Genomic DNA, 5499 nt, shown 5'->3' on the forward strand with positions numbered 1-5499 from the left:
GCAGCACTATATATATGTTCAAATATGCATGGCACCCAAATGTATAGCTTTTCAACAGCACAGACTTTCTAATACACACGTACAGAATTTTCAATAGCACAGACTGCACTTCCACACAAATTGCACATGTATAAAATGAGCTAAATTTTTTATTTATATAACAATACAACCACATCAAAAAAAGGATAATATTTTTGCAATCATCCATTTGAACATAGTTCCGATAACTCATAGTGCTCAAAGTCAGTAGTTTAAATTACAAATTTATCGAGGCATACTTGTCTCGTCTCGTCCGCATGCTACATAACCAAATTTATTGAGGCAATTGTTCAACCATTGTGCGCTTAGACATAAAGTATTTCAGGAATATTATTGATTGCTTCATGGACTCGGGTAATCATAGAATCATGTGAAAGGACATCCTGAAAAGAAAAAAATTGAAAAACATTAGCTATGTAAGAACACTTTGTGCTCTATGAAGGATACCAGCCACACATGTCAAGAACAACCATGTATGTCAAAAAGATTAGCACAAAATCCTGAATTACCAAGGGGAGCCAGATGGTATAAGGTAGCCATAGCATCTCACTAAATTTAAAGAAACCATATTATTTTTCAAAAAACACCGATATGAAGAAACAACATGGCAGCAATATAAACAACATCTTAAGTAAGAAAAGATGTTCTAGACAGCAGCAGGTCTATATGATTTTGAATGCAAAAATGATAAACAAGCTATGGTTACTATATGTGTCCCATCTATTGCCCCTAGGCAGTTCTGCATTAAACAAGCTATGGTTACTATATGTGTTATACTAAGGGAGGATATAAATTCCTAAAGTACATAGCAAGGGATGGCGTGTACCTCAAAGAAAGGCCAAAACTGGGGATTTGTTGATATTTTCCAATGAGTATCTAGCGAACTATGCTTGATAAGGTCAAATGCCAATGATCTCATAGCGTTGAAGCATCCATTGATATGCCTATGCACCGTTTCAGGACTGTGCTGAAACCTATCAGTCAACGTACGATAACTCGCATTCCTGGATAGCATGTACATAAACATCCCTAGTTGCTCTTCAACACTGACTCCTTTTGAATTTTTTAGAAGATTTTTGGATCTAAGATGGTCACATAGAAGTTGGAAGATATGGGATTCCATCCTAAGAATATCAAGGCACCGTTGAGGGTGGCCATCCAATATTTCTCGGATATACTTAGCTCCCGTAAGAATGGATGTGTTCACTGGAATCTTTTCCCTCCTAGAAGATATACAATATATTGTCGGGAAGACAAGAAACATCATCTCCTCCTCCTCCTCCTCAGAATCAGTACATGACTCATATCCATCATCATGGTTACTCGTATCCATTATCTAGCGAGAAGAGATTACAAAATAAATACCCGCAACTCTCCTTCAAAGTAAACACAGTAGTATATATAATCTATGTTATGACATTGGAATAAAAGGAGCACTAGCACATCAAGATAACGAGATTAGTGTAACATGAAAAGATATTACCATACTTTTATTGATTGATGTGACAGTTGAGTATAGATGTATATAGACAAGCACATGCGCAAAACAATGAAGAATAAATCAGTGACACACACACAAGCTGGACTGAATGCTTTTGAGTTTATTAAGTACCTTCAGTTCTGAGCTTTAAATGTCAAAAGAGCTTCACAGAATCTTGAATCCTCCAAATCACTCTTAACAGTTCTGCATTGCACAAAGGCAGCAATGAGCCAATGATATTAGTAGCAATAATAGGTGCTGCAGTTATATAACTTATCAAACAGGCCCAACTTAGTTAGCATTCTATTTGCACAACTGGACAAAGAAAACATATGAACTATTCATAAACCCATGGAAGTTTATTGGACCCTGTTCATAAACAAATCATTGGACCATTGTTCATCTGTTTGTTTATCAGTATTTCTAGGTTTACATCAATCTGAACTTCGACAGCAGCTAACGAACTGAATTCTTGTGGGATTCCATCCTAAGAATATCAAGGCACCATTGAGGGTGGCCATCCAATATTTCCCGGATATACTTAGCTCCCGTAAGAATTGATGTGTTGTATGGAATCTTTTCTCTCCTAGAAGATATACAATATAATGTCGGAAAGACAAGAAACATCATCTCCTCCTCCTCCGAATCAGTACGTGATAACCATCAGCATGATTACTTGTATCCATTATCTAGCGAGAAGAGAATAAAATAAATAAGCAAAAAAACTTTGTCTATCTATATAGCATACACATCAGGGCATGGATTGTTAGCAAGCTTCTGTTGTTATTCCATGCATCAGTCATGTTATTTAAATGAAGCAGGCCCATAGTATATGAACAACGACAAACTAGCTTAACATGACCAAACACATTATCTATTGCAAGGAACTTTGGGCACTATCTTCAACCGATCAAAAACATCTTGGACAGACAAAAGCAACTCATTGGATCACTGTTCATCTGTTTGTTTATCAGTATTTCTAGATTTACATCAAACTGAACTTTGACAGCAGCTAACTACCAGATCATTTGGCTTATTCCCCGATCAATCTGAACTTTGACAGCAGCTTAAACTGCACTGTAACAACTAAATGAAGCTTGGCTTATTTCCCTGATCAAACTGAACTTTAACTGACGGAACTAACTACCCTACGCCTGACGAAACTGAATTCTTGTGAAACTTTGGCAGCAGCTGTTAACTGATAGGAGGGTTCGGTCTAATCATCACCAAGCAGGATGGCCACGTCGCCAAGGAGTACTCCGCCGCCGGATGACTGGGGAAGGGATAGGAAGGGGGCAGAGGAGGAGGGAGGATACCTTGGCGGAGCGGAGGAGGATGAGCGGTTCGCCGTCACGGTCAGGTCACGACTGCCGGCCAGCGTCGCCGTCGCGGCCAGGAGCGAGTCGCCGTCACCGTCGTGGCCAGGAACGAGTCGCCGTCACCGTCGTGGCCAGGAACGAGTCGCCGTCGTCGGCGCGTCTAAACCCCGTCGTGGCCACCGTCTTCTGCGCCTCACCACGTCGCCGTCGCGAACGCCGTCGCTTGACCTCCTCGTGGACACCAGCGCCGGCGCCTCCCGGCGGCGCAACTCGATCTAGGTCTCGAGCGAGAGGCGAGGTGGGGGAAAAACGACGGCCTCTGGTCTGTATCGGATACCGGCCCGATACGGGTGTAAACGAGAAAACCAGTGTAAAACTTACAGCCCAAAAACGACATGCCAAGCACCAACGACAGGCCCATCCGTTTTTATTTTACAGGGGTATATTTTACAGGTGTATTGGGCCCTAAAACGAGAAACCAAGCGGGGCCTTAGTTGTTTTGTTTTGCTAGCTGTCTCATCTTCTCTGCATCTTAGAGCATCTCCAGCGGTTCGACCCCCCAGGCGCATAAAAATCGCCCCTGGGGGCGAGCCGGCGACTCGTTCGGCGCTGGGGCCGGTTTTGCGCCCAGTCGTCGCCCCCAGTTGCCGATTTTGTCCCATTTTTGAAGTCCCATTTCGGCGAAAAAGACTCATATGGACGAGAATAGGCCCATGTTCGCCGTGGCTCGGCGTTCAATTATCAACATAAATATTTCTTTACACATATTTCATCACAGAAATTCAAATACTTCAACAAAATAGTACAACAACAAATAGTTCAATACAAATTATATAGTTCAACAAATAAAAGAAATCATATTTCATCACACGTCGCGCCCGGTGTCGCCCTTGAGCCTCCATAGGTGCTCTATCAGATCTTTGCCGTCCCGTACTTTGCCGTCCGTCATCCATGCCTTTGCCGTCCGCCGTGGCTGATGGCAAAGTAGCTGATTCCTGTAGTCGATGATGCACCTGTGGGTCTCGGATCTCCTGACGCATACTGAGGTAGGCAGTCTAGGTTGCCGGTAGTTGGTGATCAACTTGGGCAAGAGGACCCTGCCTGTGGTATGGTTCAGTGTCAAACACTGGCTCTTCCTGCTCGCTCTCAATGATCATGTTGTGCAAGATGACAGAACAGGTCATGATCTCCCACATTTGATCTTTCGACCAGGTCTGAGCGGGGTACCGGACAACAGCAAATCGAGATTGGAGCACACCAAATGCCCGCTCGACATCCTTCCTGCAAGCCTCCTGAATCTTCGCAAACCAGGCGTTCTTGCCTCCAGGCACAGGGTTTTTGATGGTCTTCACAAATGTCGACCATCTCGGATAGATGCCATCAGCTAGATAGTACCCCTTGTTGTAGTGCCGCCCATTGATCTCAAAGTTCACCGGAGGAGAATGACCTTCAACAAGCTTGGCAAAGACAGGAGAGCACTGCAGCATGTTGATGTCATTGTGAGTTCCTGGCATACCAAAGAAGGAGTGCCAAATCCAGAGGTCCTGTGTGGCCACCGCCTCAAGTACCACACTGCAACCGCCTTTGGCGCCTTTGTACATCCCCTGCCAAGAAAATGGGCAATTCTTCCATTTCCAATGCATGCAGTCGATGCTTCCAAGCATCCCAGGAAATCCTCTTGCTGCATTCTGTGCTAGGATCCGAGCAGTGTCTTCCGCATTGGGTGTTCTCAAGTATTGCGGTCCAAACACTGCCATCACTGCCCGACAGAACTTGTAGAAACACTTTAGGCTGGTGGACTCGACCATGCGCCCATAGTCGTCCTGTGAGTCACCGGGAGCTCCGTATGCAAGCATCCTCATCGCTGTCGTGCATTTCTGGATGGAGGTGAATCCAAGTTTGCTGGTGCAATCCATCTTGCATTTGAAGTAGTTGTCGAACTCCAGATGGAATTCACAATCCGGAGGAAAAGCTTTCTGCTCATCCGATAACGGCGCCGAAATGTTCAGTCGCCGTGAAGTGGAGCATCGGCGAAGTAGTCGGAGTAGAGCATGCAGTAGCCTTCGAGACGATGCCGGTTCTTTGCTTTCATCCGCCCCGGCGCCGAGCCACCTTGCTGCGGCTTTTCATTGCTCGCCAGCAGCTGAGCGAGGGCGGCGAGCACCATGAGATGCTCTTCTTCCTGGACGTTGGCCTCGGCTTCCTCCTCCAGCAGCGCGGTGAGCACTTCCTCGTCATCCGAGTCCATCGCCGAGGCAGGCAAATCGCCGAACACCTTGCGCACGGTGGGCGTGCACCCGCCGCTAAACTGCCCCTCCGCGGCCGGAAACGCCCAGCTGGTGTCGGAGGGGCTGCCGCGGCGAACCTCTGCTATTTTTCCTGCGGGGAATGGCTATTTACCGGTGAAGGGCGGCGGGGCGGCGCCGGGATATACCTAGTGGCGGCCGAGAGCGCGGGGGGTGGGAGGCGAGTCGGGGAAGGAAATCTTGACTTTTCACGTGACGGCGTGGGCCAGCCGCGCTTTTCCCTTGCGCCGGAGCCCCGAAGCGCCCCCAGCGCGCCGGGTTCGGCCTGCGGCCGCCAGGCGAAAAAAAGAGCCGAACCGGCGCTTTTCGTCGTCCTGGAGTCGCGACTGGGTTGTTTTTTTGGCGCCGGCGCCGA

The sequence above is a fragment of the Triticum dicoccoides genome, chromosome 1B (genome assembly GCF_002162155.2).
Source record: "Triticum dicoccoides isolate Atlit2015 ecotype Zavitan chromosome 1B, WEW_v2.0, whole genome shotgun sequence".
Taxonomy (NCBI): Eukaryota; Viridiplantae; Streptophyta; class Magnoliopsida; order Poales; family Poaceae; genus Triticum; species Triticum dicoccoides.